At 36.1% G+C, this 21,410-nt stretch overlaps 1 protein-coding gene across 11 annotated transcripts in view; it reads right to left on the bottom strand.

The window, feature by feature from the left end:
- The window catches only part of LOC129938805 (F-actin-monooxygenase Mical), a 230,362-nt gene that overhangs the window by 105,395 nt on the left and 103,557 nt on the right, over positions 1 to 21,410 (bottom strand). For all 11 annotated transcript variants that reach the window (XR_008780483.1, XR_008780484.1, XR_008780485.1 and 8 more), the window contains exon 4: positions 14,355 to 14,409. The gene's annotated coding sequence lies outside the window, so the exon portion shown is untranslated. The remainder of the gene's footprint in view (positions 1 to 14,354; positions 14,410 to 21,410) is intronic.

The raw sequence follows: 21,410 nt of genomic DNA, 5'->3' as shown, positions 1-21,410 counted from the left end.
AAAAAGATGACTCATTGATGGCGATGATGATGATGACATAACATGGCAAAATATAAGAAAATCGATACAGCCATCTATGAGAAAAACACTCCTTGCAAGGACATGATATAAATCTCATCAGGCGACTAAGTGTCTACACTACGCAATACAAACTACATGCTGTTGGTCAGAATTAATCATTACACCAGTTTATAATCTTATAACCCAAAAGAAAGAAAATACTTTTTTTTATATTTTAATGGAAGAAAAACACAAGAAGGCACAAAACTGTCTTCATCTTTAAAGGAGCAACAAAAAGTTAAGAAATTTAAGAAATACAAAAACGATATCATATGTTTGTGACTTTGATTTCATTTTAAAGACGGAAATGTAGAAATGTCTAGATAAAGAAACTTTGCATAAAAAAGGCTTCACAAGCAAGAAGAATAAAAATAAATTTTTGACTTTCATAGTTTAAATCTAAAGAAATAAGAATAAACTTTTTTTCCAATTCCATAAACTTATGCTAACTTTATACTGACCATCAATAAATGTTTTGTATTTTCTTATAATTTCGTATTGGATAAGGGTTTCGTAATGAGAACGGATAGCTGTCAAATTTTCTATACGTTATTCAGTCACAAAAGTCAAGCAATACGATTAATGAGCGTTTTTAAATTTAAAAAAGATAATAATATATTCTTCTAGGTAGATTTCGCACACAGTGTCTTTGAACACAGCCAACATGGTGATGGAGACAACTTTGATGTGTTCAAATTCTAACGTACTAACGTACTTCAAAAAACGTCAGTTTGACAAATCACAGCCATCCGTAAAAGAAGCGTTTTTCAACAAAACGCTTCGATGTTTTGTTTAATTTCTTATTGATTTCTTTCATAAAGAAAACAATTCTTGATGGTCAATGTCGATATGCTTGTCATTCCAACAATTTGACATATGTTGACAAGTGTCATTTCGAAATTAATAAATTGGCCAGTTTATATTTCTTTAATTTCAGAAATTTCTGTGCAGAAACAAAATTTCTCACTTTTGGTGTCAGAAACTTGATAGTGGATAGAATATTTCTCAAAAAATGGCTATCCCATAATTCAAAAAAGAAGAAAAGATTGCAAGTTTAGAGATCAATCTGACTGAGAAAATTATTAAAAATTGTAGATATACAAACTGGCCAAAACATTTCAATTGTTTGAGTCGTTGATTTTGGCATTTCAGCATTTTATCACCTTACCACAAACTGTACAAGCCTATACAAGCTCGCTGTCAGGCGGTTAGGTGAAGCTTGGCCAGGTTGGAAGCTCGAGGTTGTGGCTATGGAAGACATTCCTGGCAGACCTAGAGCAGGCATTTTGGAAACCAATCGAACTTGCTGCTATCGAAGAAATTCTCGAGATTATCAGAGTTTGTAACCCGTCCCTTCCGACGCATAGCTGGAAGATAGCCAAGCTAGAGGAAGTGAAGGGTCTTAATAGGAGTCCTTGGCTCCTCTAGCCCTAAACGAGGGCTCCATAAACTATTGCTTCGAATCCATTAAAATTCGAATTCCTAAAATAGATGAGGTTACGCGGAAAGCGGGCCTCCAAAAACAACCGAAGATGAACTAGCGGTTGGTGGGCCTGGGAATCCTCTTCTCTCCTAACAGAGGGGGACGATGCACTCATGCCCTCTCCAATCACGACTCCACCCTCTACAAAAGTCGTAGACAGTCCATCCTTAATGGAGACTGAGGACGACCTTAACATAATCCTTCTAAGCGAGGACGAACTCTTGGGTTCATCCTCAGACTCAGAGGATCAGAACAAAACCGTGGTGGAGGTTGATCTACCTTATTGTAGCCAAAATGCTGCAGTTAGTACAGATTAATCTCCAACACTCCATAAATGCCTCGGCCTCAATTCTTCTCCGTCTGGCAAGAAACGGGGAAGACATTGTCCTGATCCAAGAATCATGGTTTGTGGGATCCTGGGTACTACACACTGTGTGTGACAGATAAACGTGAACCTAGATCTTGCATACTAGTGAAACGTAGCATTAATGTATTTTTACTCCATCATTTCAGTAACAAAGATACCACCGTAGCTAGGATTGATACAACCAAAGGAAGTTTCCGGCTAGTAGTAGTAGTATCCAAAGAACACTCGTTCTCTCATCATAGAACGATGAGATGTGGATGATAACCCGAGTCGATTGACTTTTCGAAAGAGAACAGAGTTTACTAGAACCTGGACTATCTAGTCCTTCCTCTAACGCTAATGACCTTGACAACAAAGTCAATGACCTTACCTCAGCTATGAACGGATCGCTAGCAATTGCTTGTCCACTTTTACACATAAGAGGAAAGAGGAATCCACAATGGAGGGCCTCAGAGCTTGACTCGCTCAGGAAAGAATGCAGGAAACTTTTCAACTGGGCCAAAACCGCAAGACTAGCCCCTCACTGGGACTCTTACAAAAAATCCCTAAGAATCTGCAAAAAGGCACTAAGGAAAGCTGCTTGAAAAATGCAGACGGCTCCTGGACAAATTGAAGTAATAAATCGCTGAACTTACTGTTGGACACTCACTTTCCTGGTAGTTATCTTACCGAAACTTGCAACAGTTTTATACGATCAAGTTCAAATACAACATATCCACAAGGTCTAATCACAAAGGATAAGCTACAATGGGCTCTCAACAGCTTCAAACCTTTTAAATCTGCAGGACCAAATGGAATAATACCAGCCGAGCTACAAAAGACCTCTGACATAATCCTTGAGGCAATTTTTACCACCTGCCTTTATCTGGTCCATGTTCCCTCGGCATGGAAAGAAGTTAAAGTTGTTTTTATACCCAAAGCAGGTAAATGCTCGCTGGTCAATCCTAAAGATCTACGACCTATAAGTCTATCATCATTCCTTCTTAAGACCTTGGAAAGATTGATTGATATCCATTTAAGGGCAAGTATTCGTCTCAACATGCCTACTGTAAGGGTAAATCGGTGGAAACAGCGTTTCACACTTTAGTACGCACCGTCGAATATTCCCTCCATTATAAAGAGTTCACTATGGTTACTTTCCTTGACATCGAAGGTGCCTTTAACAACGTGGACACATCTGCACTAACGTCTCTAAATGTAGAGAGTTCGCTTCGGGAGTTAATGCTTACTAGAAGAATAATAACTTCAAAACTGATCAACTCTTCTGGCAGACGATTCGTTGGTAGAGGGACACCGCAAGGTGGTGTTCTATCCCCTCTCCTCTGGAACATAGTGATGAATGAAATCCTAACTAGTCTGAATGCGGAGGATTTTAGAGTGATCGCCTATGCGGACGACGTTGCTATATCAGTTTCAGGAAAGCATCTTAACACCTTAGAAAATGCCTTAGACAGACAATCCTTGGGCTGATTGGTGTGGACTAAGTGTTAACCCATACAAAACCGATCTGGTCTTATTTTCGAGGAGGTACAAAATTCCATTTGTCTTGCCTATGTATAAGCGGATCGCTTCGCACGACCCCGTCTGCGGCACTGGACACCTTGCTCTACCTAACACCTTGACATATTTAGCAAACAAATAGCTGCAAGCTTTGCTATTCGCCTTAAAGCTTTGTCACAGTGGACTAACAACAACATTGGCCACTCCGTAATTCTAAGGTATTTAGAATCAATTCCAAAGCACACAGACTACACCATCGCCCAACTGCAATTCGACAGAGACTTGCAGATTTCTATACCTCCCAAATCTTTTTGGGAGGATAGGACATTCTTGGAGGAAGAGTCAATCCATTTTTACACAGATGGGTCAAAAACAAAAGAAGGGGTTGGTGGAGGTGTGTGGTGGAACTTTTGGCAAAAAAGGAAGTGTTGTCCTGGCTCAAATAAAACGTGATATCAACATCTGATATCCGTATTTTCTCAGATAGCCAGGCCGCCATAAAATCTCTGGACTCTGTCTCTTCAAACTCTATAACAGTCCATAACTGTCGATCATCTCTAATAGAGATGGAACAGCAGGTTAATATTCACATTTCCTGGGTTCCGGGCTATAGAGATATTCCATACAGACAGATGACCTCGCCAGGAACGGTACAGTGCAGACCATCCTACCACGTTTGGCAAGTACTGGCATACCAATCGCTACTTGTAAACTGCTACTAATGCAAGACGCTGTGAGGAGGGCAGGCACCAGGTGGACCAACATCACCACGTGTCAAGTCACAAAACACATCTGGCCAACACTTGATTTAAAACGTTCAAGGTGCTTGCTCTCTCTAAGCAGATCGCATATAAGCTCGATAATAGGTGTCATAACCGGACACTGTCTAATAGGAAAGCACGCCACGCGACTAAGCGTATGACTTTTGCAGAAGCTGTATGGAAGAGGAAGAGGAAGAAACGGTTCTTCATCTTCTCTGCACATGCCCTGCTCAGGCTCGAAAACGCAAGAATTACTTAGGAGAATTCTTCGTTAACGATCTAAATCATATCGATAATCAGCCTCTCACGTTTTGTAAGGGACTCAAACTTGTTCCATTGAGCTTAGGAGGAAGCGTCAGGATTCATGTGGTATCACAATGGGCCATTAAACTGGCCTAAGTGTGTCCGTTTCCATCTTTGACAGCCACTTTCACCTAAACGAACCTAACCACAAACTGTCAAGTGTAATCCGTCATTTTGACTTGACACAATAATTTAAAAACATTTTGAAGTATCTATTTTTTCAATACGAATCACAAATCGTTTCTCAAACAAGATTCTCTTTCTTCCATGTTTTACTTTTGGCAGTAGAAGCAGTGACTTTATGCAGTCTGTGTCCAAAAAGCAATTAAGTTGATAACCAAATTGAATTATTGTGCAGTGCATGAACTGTTGCCTTACTCATTATAATTTCGAACAAAAGGACATACAATTCATGCAAGAAAAAGTAATAACAACGAATATAAGCACTTTCAAATCCGATTAAAATAACATGACTCATATACGTACACATAAATTTAATTTATTCTTATCTTAAACTTTGTTCTGTTGAACGCATCCTCTCAAATGTCAAAATCCCATTAGAAAAACAAAGAGAATGAAAAGTTCGTAGTGTTAAAAAAACACACATACAAACACAAAACACTCTCAACTCACACTTTCATTTACGTCATTTTTGCACAATGAAAGTTCTTGAAGCTTGAACTCATTTTCGCTGGGACAACAAAAGGACAAAGGATCTTCCTCTTCGTAGTCGTTTATTTATTCTTTATCTGCATTCGCATCAGGTCGAACAGTAAAGCTAATTAAAATATTTATGTTTATCCTCTTCAAGTGTCTGATGATGGTAGTGGTGAAAGTGTAATGTGTGGTTCTCACCCACGCTTATGCAACCCACCACACACACAAACAATAGACAGCATTGCAATTTTGTTTTTGAATATAATTAAAAATGTTAAATTATCTTATGCTTGATGTCCCAAAAACCAAAAGTCAACCCAAACTTATGCAAAAAGACACAAAACGGAAACAAGAAAATCAACCTTGTTGAGAGTTTTTTTAATTAGTCAAAATAACTTTTTGACAGTTTCGCTAATCCTGTCAAAAGTCCATTGCACTGATTGACAGCGACCAACTCTTCCGCTGTCAATGAATTCTTTCGCTCTCTCAGAGATGGTTATAAGAGTGCTTTAGCTTATAAATACAAAAATGTTTTAATTAAAATCTTGTTATGTTTCAAAATTTAAAAAAAAAAAACTTTTCAATATTTGGATTTGTGCCAAATTTATATAAAGCAGAGGTGAATATCTTAAATGATTTTATAGTTTTTATTTATAATTTCTGAAAAATACACACAAATTTAATATTCATGTTGAATTCCGTGTTTTAACTTTTCTTTTTTTTTTCATTAAGCTTTTCCATTGTTTGTTTAATTTAAACTATACACAAAAATATATAAATGCAACGATGTAAACAGCGCCTTAATTAATTCGTTTGCAATTTATATGCAAAACAGCAAAGGAATTTATTTTATTTCAAATTAAATTTATCTTGGTTGAATTTGAAATCATCATTTTTATAATAGAAGGAAGTAAGGGATACTAAAATTAATGAAAAGAAAAGTTTTCCATCTCCTTTGGCCTCTGGTTGCCTTGCGAAAACTTTCATTATAAAAGGAATATAGTTTTATCTATGAGTTTATGTGGAAAAGACGTTTTTGAAGAAAGTGATGATGCGATTGATGGTGCGGAAATTGTGAGTGTTCTGGAAGGCGGGTGGGTTAAGTTTTCTTTTTTTCGTTTCACTTGTTCTATGAGAGAGAGAGTTCAAGGCTAGTTTTATTTATTCAACTGAAATATAGTTCCATCGATCGACGACAGAGCGACGACGTCGAAAAATAACTTCGAATAAGAAATCGAATTGAAAACGAAGAAAAACAATCATATTAACATTTTCATGTCTTCTAATAAAAATAATAATTAGATGAATGACGTCAATTTCTTTCAATCAGTGGAGCGGTTGGTTGGTTCGTTCGGGTAGCCAAATTTAATGATTGATTTTTTTAAGACCGAAAAAAAAAAACGGTGGATTGAATGATTTTTTGACAGAAGTAGGTCTGTTCATTTAAGTTGTGCACTGCACTGGTTCTTCGAATTCGCATTCAGGGTAGCATATCTGAGCTTTTCGAAAACTGTCAAATCCCTAGTTGCAAATTCATATCATAAGCTATTAAGACAGTAAAGATTGATTGATGAATGGTACACATGTGCATTTAAGAGGACACAAGCGTCCACAGGTTTTTTCTCAAAACCCACCTCTGTCTATCAACTCCTACTCTCACCTTCCCATGGTGAACATCGGGTGCCTAGTACCTCAACTGGAGATTGGGTTCCAACCCCAGTGGAAAGTCGTTGGGGGCAGCAAACGAAAGAGGGGGAGGGAGATGTGTTTCCACTAAGGTACCTCTCCTTATCCAGAAGGCAGCGGAGGAATTCCCGAGATGGAATAAGAGGTGGCGTCTGAAGTTCCAGTAAGGTTGAACTATTTAGTGAGCACCTTATAGGGCTTCTTCGACTTATTCGGAGCTCAGGCCGAAGAGTTATACTCAAGATCTGGCCCTTCAGGTTGAGGGTTGTGCCGTCGGGGTGACTTCCACGTTAAAGCTTCATAGGTGCGAAGCACAAACAAGCCTCGGATACGAACGGATTTACTGTTGACAACCTACGCAAACGAATTAAGGACAACGAACTTCGGATATGAACGTGGAATGTTAGGTCCCTTAACAGACCACGTGCGGCCGAAGAATTAGCAGAAGCCCTAGACTGCTATAAAAGCAGACATCACCACCTACCAGAAAATACGATGGGATGGGCCGGGCAGAAAGAGGATGAAAACTGCGATATTTACTATGGTGACTGTACCACGAAAACCAACAGCGCTTATTTGGATGCGGCTAAGTTATTGGAGCCAGACTTAGGCAAGAAGTCCTGAGGTACAGGTGCATGAATTAGCGCCTCATGAACATCCGCATTAAGGCTAAATTCGGCACAATTAGCCTGATATGAGCGCAATTCCCTACAGAAGAGAAAGATGACAACACCAAAGATATGGTCTTCGAGCTCTTATACAAAACATATGAGCAGTGCCCTAGCTACGATATTAAAATAGTCCTGGGCGATTTTAATGCCAAGCTAGGAAGGGAAGACATCTTTGGTGGAATAATCGGGAAAAACAGCCTGCACGACAACACTTCCGACAACGGATTCAGGCTCATAGATTTTGCTGCGGGGCGAAACGTCATGGTAGCCAGTTCGCATTTTTCACACCTTAACATCCACAAAAGAACTTGGTGTTATCCAGATCAATTTAAAGTCAAAATACGCTTCGAGCATCATGGATGTCCGAACTTTGAGAGGAGCTACCTTGTTATAGCCAAGGTAGCACTCCGGGTTTCCAGACCCAAGGTAAAACAGGGAGATGCTGGTCGAATGCCTACAATCGCAAGAGATCAACAAATTCGTCTCCGAACGAGTTACAAGTAACCTCTCTCGTAGTTATCTGCCGCCAACGCAAGGTAACGAAAACCAGTGGCAACATTGCCAAGATGCAATCAGAGAAGCCGCCTCTGATGTGCTGGGTTTCAATCAGCCACCAACAAGGAACCTCTGGTTTGATGAGGAATGTCGGCAGGCAAATGCAGCCAAACAACAGGCACGCAAAGCACCGCGGCGCTGCATAAAAGGACGAGAGCTGCTCATGAGCTCTATGAGCAGAAGAGGCGAGAGGAACGCCGACTTCTCAGAAGAAAAAAGAGAGGGCATGAGAAGCGCGCGGTCGTAGATGTTGAGAGGTTTAAAAGCAGGAATGAAGTTCGAAAGTGTTATGAACAGGTGGAACGAAATTCACAGGTACATAAAACTAGAACCGAAGGCTGCAAAGACGAAAGTGGAAACATCATAGTGGAACCGCAGTCAATGCTGAGGATATGGAAGGACAACCTCTACACACTGTATAACGGCGACAAAGAACTGAATTGCGCTGTCAGGCAGGATGATAATCCATTCAACATAGACAACGAAAGCCAACAATTCCGTCCACCCGACTTACACGATGTAAAGATTGCCAGATCTAAGCTGAAGTCTAACAAAACCGCTGAAGCAGATGGCTTTAATGCCGAGCTCTTTAAAGCAGCTGGAGATAAGTCAGGAGGTCAGGAGAAAGCATGCCCGATGAATGGAACCTGAGTATTGTTTGCCCGATCTTGAAAAAAGGAGACCCTCTAAACTGCACCAACTATAGAGGAATCAGTCTACTTAACATCGCCTATAAAATCTTTTCTGCCGTAATATGTGAGCGTCTAAAGCTCATGGTCAACAACCTGATAGGTCCTTATCAGTGTGGTTTTAGACCAGGAAAGTCCACAGTCGATCAAATATTCACATTACGGCAGATCCTGGAAAAAACCTAAGAACACCAAATCGACAGCCACCATCTTTTCATCGATTTTGAGGCCGAAAGGTTCTGTTAAGTTGTCTCCAACCTTCATGGAGTGAATTCTCCATGGTCATCCTGCACGAACGGACGAGTTTGGCAGGGATACCAAAACTCAACATGGCTCTGTCATAATTATTTAAAATCTATGAAAAGATTGTGTGTTTCGATGTTGTGTTCTTGGGTCTTTTTCAGGATTTGGCGTAGAGTAAAAATTTGGTCGACGGTAGATTTTCCAGGCCTGAAGCCACACTGGTGAGGGCCAATTAGTTCGTCAGTAAATGATGGCTTCAGGCGTTTACATAATACGTTGGACAAGATTTTGTACGCGATGTTTAAAAGGCTAATGCCTCTGTAGTTGGCGCCGAGAAGGCGGTCACCTTTTTTATGAATCGGGCAAATGGGGCTTAAGTTTCACTCGTCGGGCATGCTTTCTTCCGAATAAATTTTAGTAACTAGCTGGTGCATGCTCCTTACCAGATCTTTTCCAGCATACTTAAAAGACTCCGACTGCAGACCGTCATCATCACCGGACGCTTTGTTTGACTTCAGCCTGGTGATGACTAGTTTGATCTTACTTTGGTCGGGTGGGTGGAACTCTAGATCGTCAACCAAATGGATTTGACGTGGCTGCTCGGTGAAGAAATCGTTGACTTCATCGCCATTAAGCAGCTAGTTGGAATGATCTCTCCAGATTTTTAGCATTGACTGCGTCTCGACTACGGTATTCCCCTGCTTATCTTTGCAGGCTCCAGGGCGGCTAGCGAATCCCGTTGTTTTCTTTTTGACTCTTCTATAAAAGCTCCGCACCTGTTTCCTGTTATAACATCCCTGGATCTCCTCGACTTCACGCGGCTCATGGGCTTTTTTCCTTCTTTTGAGTAAGCGGTTCTCATCCCTTTTCTTGTCGACGTAGAGCTGGCGGGAAGATCGTGTCCTCATTTGCTGCCACAATTTGTATGCCTCCGTTTTGGCTTTGTCAAACCAGGGATTCCTTGGTGGCGGCTGTGAGAACCTAGCACCTGCAGCATTTCTAATGGATTGTTTACAAAGCTGCCAGTAGGTCTCTGAGCACATGTCGTCCGTTGTATAGGGTTTTTCGCAAGCTCTAGGGATACTCGGTCGGCAAACGCATAGGGGGCATCCTCCTGATGCAGTCTTCGAACGTTGAATCTTCTCCTCGAGGTTGTTGTTCACCTAAGAGCTTCCATGAATATTCGTACGCGCAGTTAAGCACCAACTAGGTGGTGGTGGGAATCTATGTTGGCTGATCTGTACGTACGAACGTCAAGTATGCTAAAGGAGTGTCTTCCGCAACATGATCGATTTGGTTGCGTGTTCGACCATCGGTGGACCGCCAAGCACCTTTGTGGATATCTAGGCGAGGGAATCTGGTGCTACTCAACACCATGTTGGCTAGGAAATCGATAAGCCTAAATCCGTTGCCAGATGTGATGTCGTGTAGGCTATGTCTTCCGATTGACTGTCTAAAGATGCCTTCTTTACCAATTTTGGCGTTAAGATCTCCCAGGAGAATTTTAACATCGTTTTTGGGTCATTGCTCATAAGTTTTGGCGACGAGCTCGTAGAATTCTTTTTTGTTGTTTATAGCATTGTTTTAATAGCATTTTCAAAAAAAAAATAAGACGCGGACCCTATAAAGAAGGTACTGTTTTTTCTTGTTTCGAGTTCGAAATAAACGGAACAAAAAGCGCTTTTTAATAGAATTGAGTTCTAACTAAATAAGAATGGGACCCTGTCAGTTTAATTGTTTCAGATGCATCTTATTACTCAGAATTTTGTTACAGAATTTTTCGTTTTGAATTGTCAGTTGTCGTTTCTTGAGACATCTGACAATTTCGTTTTCGTAAAAAGGTAATTGGATGTTGTCAGCTGATTGGCTGTCTGGGCAATAATTCGTGTGACAAATATTCCATTCTGTTTATTTTATTGATTTGAAGAAGCCTTAGAGAAAATAATCTAGTAAAGGGTGTCCCAAAATTAACGCAAGATTTGAATTTGCCGTCATTTGTGCAGTGAAGTGTTGGGAACCCTGAAAAAAAGCAATTTGACAGCTAACAGTATAGGGTTATTAAAAATGGAGCGTTACACGATAGAACAACGTGTCTTCATTATTAAAGAATATTTCAAAAATAGTGAAAGCTTGGCGGCTGCAGTTCGAAAATTTCATACAAAATATGGTCGGAATAGTGTTTTAACTTCGTCAACTGTGAAGAGATTAATTGAAAAATTCATGGAGACTGGATCCGTTGGAGACGCCAAACACACTGGTCGTCCAAAAACAAGCCGCTCAAATGTGAATGTCGAAGCAGTGCGTGAGAGTGTTGCTGACAATCCAGGAACCTCAATTCGACGTCGTGGACAAGAATTGCAAATTTCAAAAAGCTCTCTACAGCGTATACTCACCAAAGAATTGTGTCTTCATGCTTACAAAATTCAATTAACACAACAATTGAAGCCTAATGACCATGGACAGAGAAGAGAGTTCGTTGAATGGATTATTGAACATCAACAAATGGACCCTGATTTTTCGAGCAAAATCGACCTAAGCGATGAAGCACATTTTCATCTTGATGGCTTTGTCAATCGCCAAAATTGCCGCATTTGGGGTTCGGAGAACCCACATCTGATTGTCGAAAAACAAATGCATCCACAACGCGTGACTGTATGATGTGGATTTTGGGCTGGAGGCGTAATTGGGCCATATTTTTTTGAAAATGATGCTGGTCAAGCAGTGACTGTTACTGGTGCTCGATATCGCGACATGATTACACAGTTCTTTCTGCCAAAATTGGATGATATTGATGTGTCCAATATGTGGTTTCAACAAGACGGTGCCACATGTCATACAGCCCGTGAAACAATTCAATCACTGCATGAGACATTTCCAGGTCGTGTACTCTCTCGTTTCGGTGATCAAAATTGACCTTCTAGATCGTGTGATTTAACACCATTAGACTTCTTTTTATGGGGTTATTTGAAATCACAAGTCTATGTCAACAAGCCCACAACCAGCCGTGCTTAAAGGAGGAGATTCAACGCTCCATCAACGAAATTCAGCCACATTTATGCAGAATGGTCATGGAAAATTTCAACAAAAGGGTGCGCATGTGCATGCAAAGCCGTGGAGGCCATTTGTCCGATGTGTTATTCCATACATAACCCTATCCTATGTACTTTACGAGTCAATAAAAATATAACTATCAAAAGACTAAAAACGGCGTTTTCTATTTAATTCAAATCTTGCGTTAATTTTGGGACACCCTTTATAATATGAAGACTTGTATGCCATTTAGTATATCAGCTCTATATTTTTCTCAGCTATATCTCAAGTCTACATCACTTCATTGACGTTTAAGTGTCACTTTTTTTGTTTTAACAGAAATAAGATCCAGTAGTTCCGCCATTAAAAAGTCAACTTTGATTGCGTTGAAACACATTTAGACTTCGTGACAAATATATATCAAATCATAATTAGGATCTCCTGTCAAAATTTCCTACTAAATAGAATAAGATTTTAAAATGAATATAAAAACTTTACAAACTGGCAAATATGTTTCCTAAACTATAAAAGTTTAATATTTTTAGATCTAATTTATATTTATCAGTTTGTAGTAGCTATACGTTTTGACAGATATATAGTTTTTTAACTTAACACGAAGATTTGTCGAATCATAAAAATGAATATTTCTCGTTTTTGTTTTTGTTTTTATGCTACAATATGTTTCTCTCCATCAAACGAACTCACCTGGTGCCTGGTATTTTTTTGTTTTATTTATTATTTTATTTTAATTTAAATTCATAGCGAGTCGTGTATGATATAATAAGAGGAGGATTCAACGAACCATTCAACCTTAAACATCTACATAAAGTCTCTCATATGTACTACGTACCGTACATATGTAACGTAACGTTAAATTTATTCTTAGCCTAGAATTTGGGTCAGAAAACTTTTGCATGATGCGAGGAAAGAGATACAGATATATTTTTGTTAAAAATATGTATATGCTTCTTCTTATTTTTGTTGGTGACATTTTGTTGCTGTTTTCATCGTGTTGTTCTTGTTTAATGCTGCAGAAGAGAAGAGATATGTATACATATACAATAGAAATGCGATAATATGGCGACTATCGGTTGGTTTTGGTACTTTTGTGTAAAGTTGCAGCTATTTTTATAAACTTTCAATTGGTTGCAAATTGATTTTGGCTAAATTAATGACAAAAGAAAAATAAAAGAATTCAACAAAGTGCAAAATTGTTTCATTTACATTATGTAGGTACCTAGGGTTTGAAATAACTTAGATACTTATACGCTCATAGAAACAAAAAGTATCGCTCTTAACTATAAAAACCAACAACGAAATGATGCGATATCGAATTTCATTTTAAAGTTTAATTGAAAATTTTATTTTCGAATTGATTAAATGTATGTATGTATTTGGTACGTGTCGAGTATGTTTGTAGATGCATATAAATGCGGTTTAGAGTTTTCAAGTGGTAAAAATGAGGGATGGGGTTCCGTAGTAACCTCAAAATCAGGGATGTGTTTATTTGTTTTTGTGGAGAAAAAAAAACTTACGTCAGAATGTGTTTTAACTTGAATAAAATTATTGGAATTTGAATTTTATTGTGGTCTAGTATGGTAAATAGTGTTTTTATTCACCACATTACACTCACTCCTCACTGCTGTGGATAAATATCAAAAGGTACAATATTTTGCAAGTGGGGAGTTGAAGGAACATTTTATTGGTAAAGCAAATATGAGCTATAGTCACGTGAAGTCATAAAATTTATTTAATCAAACTTCTATATTATTGTTTTAAGTGAGGTTAGTAATCGTTAACGGGGTTAAATGTACATTTTTCTAGTTCCACAAGTATTTGCATTGTAATCGATGTTGCATTTAGACGTTTGACAGCTGACATGAACTTGGTTTTATATTTCAAGGCTATCACTTGGTTACGGGCATTGTCAATACGTAGATTCAATAGATTTTTTTAATTTAATTGCATAATATATGTTGCAAATTTGACACCTAAAACAAATTCTAATAGAAAAGTCATTAATTTCTACGTTAATGTTGAATTTTCAATGTCTTCGATAAAGAAATGCTAAAATCATTGTTTCGTATCTACTCAGTATTTTTGAAGTTTTCATACTTTACACAATTGTATATTGACTAAATAACAAGTTTGACAGCACTTAATTTTGTAACTGTGGTTGTCAAAAAAGAAACAATTTTCTTTCCAATTGTCTTTTTTGATTTTTGTTTGTCGTTTATTTTGCATTATGAGATCAGTATTTTTTTATTTCATTCAACTTTTTATAGCCAAAGGTTGCAATGAATTTAGAGGTAAAAAAAAAATACTTTGAATAACACAAAGTATACTTACATTGCTTAGTCGCCTTCTTGATGTTTGTGACAGAATTTCATATGCAAAAATTTATCTGAAAATACAAAAAAAGAAACTAATGAATATTTAATGATTTACTTTGAGAACTAAAAGTTTTAAAAGATAAAATAAAATATAATTAATCATAGAAGCAAGTGTTGATTTGAACAAAACAATATAAATCCAAAGAAAGAAAAGAACGATTAAGGGAATTTTCGTCAGCAATAGAAACTCAAATGATTGTCATTTGTATTGGCAACTCTTAAATTTGACAGCTGACAGTTTGGTCGTACAATAAAATGAAGTACTATATGAAAGCTGAACTTCATTTCTTTGTTGACAAATATTTCTGAAGTATTAAACAATTATAGGCAATATTTTAGATACAGAAACGAAAAGTTGTAACAAAAGCTATCTGCTTTATTTTATTGATTTAAGTCTAGGGAAGTATGGTTCTCTTGTATAACAGGATAAAACCTACATGAAAAATCATTAAACTTGAACTTTGATTAAATAATTTTATATTTTAAATGGAACTCTGATGAGTTGCAGCCAGTTTTAGATTTTAATTTCATTTTCCCGTCGCTATCGTACGACATTTTCGGAACACTTTCTTTTTAACACTTTGTAAACTCGTTAATTTTCTTTGAACGCATTCATATTGGCTGTGTTCCCCAAAATATTTCAAGGGACCTTGATCGGTTCGTGTTTAGTTATCAGCAGATGATTATTTAATGTTCCGTTGGATTTCAATAAAAGAATAAAAATTGTGGCCCAAAATTGTCAGCTGTTTGTGACTTTTGATACGTTTACGTATCCTTACCCAAACGCAACCAGTTTAAAAAATTGCATACGACCTTTTTTAGACGCAACTTCACTGAACGTTATTTTCTTTTTATTTGATCTTAAATTATTAAATGTTTCTCATAAAATAGGCTATGACAAATTAACCAAAAGAATAAACCTTCTTAAAACATCAGTTCTTGTTGTCATTGGTAAAATTTATTGCATGATATCATTGTTTGAAATGCACCGACATTTTAAGTTAAATAATAATACAAAAAAAATGTGTCCCACCTAGACACGACAACGATGAATAAATGTATTCGAAAACTGATTGAAGTCATTATAAAATGTGTCATATTAAATACCTAGATCAATCATAAATAAAATCTACAATAATTTCATCAGTATTTTTACAACACACCATTAAAAATCTGATTCAACTAGTTTTTGCTTTTATTTTCAAAGCAATAAAGAAATAAAATTATTACATGCTTTTATCCGTTTAAAAAGTAAATACTTTTGACAAATGCTTTATGATTCTTGTTTGTATATTATTTATTTTACAAAAATGTTGAAAAACATTTGGTAAATTTTTGAAGTGCAAAATGCGATAAAATATACAAAACAAAAAGTCTACAGACATTAATTCACAGGATTTTGGACCATCTTCAAGAAATACCAGTTCCAGGCAAAATTTCTTGCTAAATTTCCATTTTTGATAAAGTTGTGGTTTTAACTTGCCAATTGTCAAAGATGACAGCTTCATAAGTGACAGCTATCAGTTGGAAAAAAGAAGTCTTTTCATAGACCTTATCACCAAAACGAGAAGTCTACAGACATTAATTCTTGCTAAATTTCCATTTTTGATAACGTTGTAGTTTTTACTTGCCAAATGTCAAAGATGACAGCTTCATAAGTGATAGCTATCAGTTGGAAAAAAGTAGTATATTATTATTATCACCAAAACAAGAAGTCTTCAGATATTAATTCTAGCAAAATTTCCATTTTTGATAACGTTGTGGTTTTTACTTGCCAAATGTCAAAGATGACAGTTTCATAAGTGACAGCTATCAGTTGGAAAAAAGTAGTATTTTCATAGACCTTATCACCAAAAAAAGAAGTCTACAGACATTAATTCTTGCAAAATTTCCATTTTTGATAACGTTATAGTTTTTACTTTAAAAATGTCAAAGATGACAGTTTCATAAGTGACAGCTATCAGTTGGAAAAAAGGAGTATTTTCTACAGACATTAATTCTTGCAAAACTTCCATTTTTGATAACGTTGTGGTTTTTACTTGCCAAATGTCAAAGATGACAGTTTCATAAGTGACAGTTATCAGTTGGAAACAAGGAGTATTTTCATAGACCTTATTACCAAAACAAGAAGTCTACAGACATTAATTCTTGTAAAATTTCCATTTTTGATAGCGTTGGGGTTTTTAATTGCCAAATGTCAAAGATGACAGCTCCATAAGAGACAGCTATCGGTTGGATATATGTAGTATTATCATAGACCTTATCACCAAAATAAGAAGTCTACAGACACTAATTCTTGCTAAATTTCCATTTTTGATAACGTTATAGTTTTTACTCGCCAAATGTCAAAGATGACAGCTTCATAAGTGACAGCTATCGATTGGGAAAAAGGAGTATATTCATAGATCTTATCACCAAAACAAGAAGTCTACAGACATTCTTGAAAAATTTCCATTTTTGATAACGTTGTAGTTTTTACTCACCAATTGTCAAAGATGACAGCTTCATAAGCGACAGCTATCGGTTGGAAAAAAAGTAATATTTTCATAGACCTTATCACCAAAACAAGAAGTCTTCAGATATTAATTCTTGAAAAATTTCCATTTTTGATAACGTTGTGGTTTTTACTTGTCAAATGTCAAAGATGACAGTTTCATAAGTGACAGCTGTCGGTTGGAAAAAAGTAGTATTATCATAGATCTTATCACCAAAACAAGAAGTCTACAGACATTAATTCTTGCTAAATTTCCATTTTTCATAACGTTATAGTTTTTATTTTCCAAATGTCAAAAATGACAGCTTCAGTTGGAAAAAAGGAGTATTTTCATAGACCTTATCACCAAAGCAAGAAGTCTGCAGACATTAATTCTTGCAAAATTTCCATTTTTCATAACGTTATAGTTTTTATTTTCCAAATGTCAAAGATGACAGCTTCATAAGTGACAGCTATCAGTTGGAAAAAAGGAGTATTTTCATAGACCTAATCACCAAAACAAGAAGTCTATAGACATTTATTCTTGCAAAAATTCCATTTTTGATAACGTTGGGCTTTTTACTTGCCAAATGTCAAAGATGACAGCTATCAGTTGGAAAAAAGTAGTATTTTCATAGACCTTATCACCAAAACAAGAAATTAATTCTTGCAAAATTTCCATTTTTGATAACGTCGTGGTTTTTACTTGCCAAATGTCAAAGATGACAGCTTCATAAGTGACAGCTATCAGTTGGAAAAAAGGAGTATTTTCATAGACCTTATCACCAAAGCAAGAAGTCTACAGACATTAATTCTTGCAAAATTTCCATTTTTCATAACGTTGTAGTTTTTATTTTCCAAATGTCAAAGATGACAGCTATCAGTTGGAAAAAAGTAATATTTTCATAGACCTTATCACCAAAACAAGAAGTCTACAGACATTAATTCTTGATAAATTTCCATTTTTCAGAACGTTATAGTTTTTACTTTCCAAATGTCAAAGATGACAGCTTCATAAGTGACAGCTATCAGTTGGAAAAAAGGAGTATTTTCATAGACCTTATCACCAAAGCAAGAAGTCTACAGACATTAATTCTTGCAAAATTTCCATTTTTCATAACGTTGTAGTTTTTATTTTCCAAATGTCAAAGATGACAGCTTCATAAGTGACAGCTATCAGTTGGAAAAAAGTAGTATTTTCATAGACCTTATCACCAAAACAAGAAGTCTACGGGCATTAATTCTTGCTAAATTTCCATTTTTGATAAACGTTGTGGTTTGTTCTTTCCATCTTTCCAAGCTTCATAAGTGACAACTATCAGTTGGAAAAAAGTAGTATTTTCAAAAACCTTTTCATTAAAACAAAAAGTTTACAGACATTAATTCTGGCTAACTTTCTATTTTTCATAACATTGTGAGTTTTACTTGCCAAATGTCAAAGATGACAGCTTCATAAGTGACAGCTATGAGTTGGAAAAAGTAGTATTTTCATAGATCTTATCACCAAAACAAGAAGTCTACAGACATTAGTTCTTGCTAAATTTCCATTTTCGATAACGTTGTAGTTTTTACTTGCCAAATGTCAAAGATGACTGCTTCATAAGTTATAGAGCTATCAGTTGGAAAAAAGGACTATTTTCATAGACCTAATTACCAAAAAAAAAGAAGTCTACAGACATTAATTCCTGCTAAATTTCCATTTTTGATAACGTTGTGGTTTTTACTTGCCAAATGTCAAAGATGACAGCTTCATAAGTGACAGTTATCAGTTGGAAACAAGGAGTATTTTCATAGACCTTATCACCAAAACAAGAAGTCTACAGACACTAATTCTTGCTAAATTTCCATTTTTGATAACGTTGTGGCTTTTACTTACCAAATGTCAAAGATGACAGCTATCAGTTGCAAAAAAGTAGTATTTTCATAGACCTTATCAGCAAAACAAGAAGTCTACAGACATTAATTCCTGCTAAATTTCCATTTTTGATAACGTTGTGGTTTTTACTTGCCAAATGTCAAAGATGACAGCTTCATAAGTGACAGTTACCAGTTGGAAACAAGGAGTATTTTCATAGACCTTATCACCAAAACGAGAAGTCTACAGAAATTAATTCCTGAAAGATTTCCATTTTTGATAACGTTGTGGTTTTTACTTGCCAAATGTCAAAGATGACAGCTTCATAAGTGACAGCTATCAGTTGAAAAAACGGTTTTTTTTTCATAGACCTTATCACTAAAATAAGAAGTTTACAAACTTTAGTTCTTGCTAAATTTAAATTTTTGATAACGTCGTGGTTTTTACTTGCCAAATGTCAAAGATGACAGCTTCATAAGTGACAGCTATCAGTTGGAAAAAGGGGTATTTTCATAGACCTTATCACCAAAAAAAATAGTCTACAGACATTAATCCTACTAAATTTTCATTTTTGATAACGTTGTGGTTTTTACTTGCCAAATGTCAAAGATGACAGCTTCATAAGTGACAGCTATCAGTTGGAAAAAAGTAGTATTTTCATAGACCTTATTACCAAAACAAGAAATCTACAGACATTAATTCCGGCAAATTTCCATTTTTGATAACGTTGTAGTTTTTACTCGCCAATTGTCAAAGATGACAGCTTCATAAATGACAGCTATCGGTTGGAAAAAAGTAATATTTTCATAGACCTTATCACCAAAACAAGAAGTCTACAAACCATTTTTGATAACGTTGTGGTTTTTACTTGCCAAATGTCAAAGATGACAGCTCCATAAGTGACAGCTATCAGTTGGAAAAAAGTAGTATGTATGTTCATAGACCTTATTACCAAAACAAGAAGTCTACAGAAATTAATTCCTGAAAGATTTCCATTTTTGATAACGTTGTGGTTTTTACTTGCCAAATGTCAAAGATGACAGCTCCATAAGTGACAGCTATCAGTTGAAAAAACGGTTTTTTTTCATAGACCTTATCACTAAAATAAGAAGTTTACAAACTTTAGTTCTTGCTAAATTTCTATTTTTGATAACGTTGTAGTTTTTACTCGCCAAATGTCAAAGATGACAGCTTCATAAGTGACAGCTATCGGTTACGGCCGTCGCTTGTTTTGCGTTTCAGCTTCCTGGATTTCAAATTATGTGTAAATTTAACTTTTCTTAGTTAAACAACAAATTTAATTTCTAATTTTATGATAGAACTTCCAAAATTTTTCCAACCAGAACATTCCAACTTTTCTATTATTTTGTCCTTCATTCGCCTCAAATACAACGTTAAAAAAAAATTACAAAAATTAATGTCAACTATGCACATGAACATAATTTACATCATGAACTTAATTTCAAATATGTCAAAGAGAAGAAAAAAAAAAGAACAAACTTTTAATCCATTTTCTTTCTATATTTACATTTTCGTTCGTATTACTTTCTGTATAAATATTGCAATGAGCTCATGTTCCTTATTAATATGAGTCCTTTATAGTTTTTCCATCTTTTTTTTTTCAAAGCCAGAACCAATCTTAATCTCTCTTTTCTCTTATAGATGTGGGTTTTGAAAATTTTCCATTAGAGTGGGCGGATACGGATATATAAAGGTACATTTTATGGGTTCTAGGTTCATATACCGTTATACATTGCACCATGCATAATAACAACTTCATTGAAAACATTTTGCATTTACCATGCAATGGGTATGCATTTTTCAATGTTTTGGTCCTTAGGTGCCCTAGTTTAGCGTGTGAGCAATATTATCACGGTCTTTTCTAAAAGCGTTTTTTTTTTGTTGTTGTTTACTTCACTCTTTCACTTTTCCCTGGAGATATTGTTGTTGAAGGTAATGTGGAGATTTAAAAGAAGTTAAACCTTGTAAAATTCTGTTTTTGATTTGATGGTTTAACATAAATTCAAAACGGCCTAGATTTTATATTTGAATTGCAGCTTGTAGCATGTAATGAAAACTTCAGAATCCCAAAAGTCTCGTAGTGAAAAAATAGTAGAACTAATCTTTGAATGTTCTTTATGGCTGAATCACAAACACGCTTCAGCTTCGGCTTCGTCTGTGTTACGGTGGCCCTGCTTCGAGGTTGTTTTGAATGACATTTCTATTATTTCATCCCTCCAAAGAGCAAATATTTTGTTTGTTGATATTTTTTTTACAGCTGTTGAGCTGTCAGACAAAGCAAATGTTCAGATAATTGAAGTAGAGCTTCCATTTTGAGTCACATTACGTTACATTACAATCTTTTCCTTACGATTGTCAAACGAAACGTGAGGTCGAAGCTTTATTGTGATAGCATGCATTGAATTCCTATGGCTGAACTCGTAAACGTCAGGTGAAGCCAAAGCTGAAGCGTGTTTGTGATTCAGCCATTAACGAGGCAAAACCACCAAATTCATATTATAAATTGTTTTAGAAATTTGTAAATTAATATTTTTAGGAAAAAAGAGTTTAAAAAAAAGGACAAATAGCTATGAAATTGTAAATATCGTCACGCTTATTTCTGGTACAATAATTGCAAGGGAGAAGTAGATCTGACCGATGCGGTTCAAGTTCAATAATTCAAC

Source organism: Eupeodes corollae, chromosome 1 (genome assembly GCF_945859685.1).
Source record: "Eupeodes corollae chromosome 1, idEupCoro1.1, whole genome shotgun sequence".
Taxonomy (NCBI): Eukaryota; Metazoa; Arthropoda; class Insecta; order Diptera; family Syrphidae; genus Eupeodes; species Eupeodes corollae.
The sequence above is the reverse complement of the archived record's forward strand: the minus strand, read 5'-3'. Positions and strand labels throughout refer to the sequence as shown.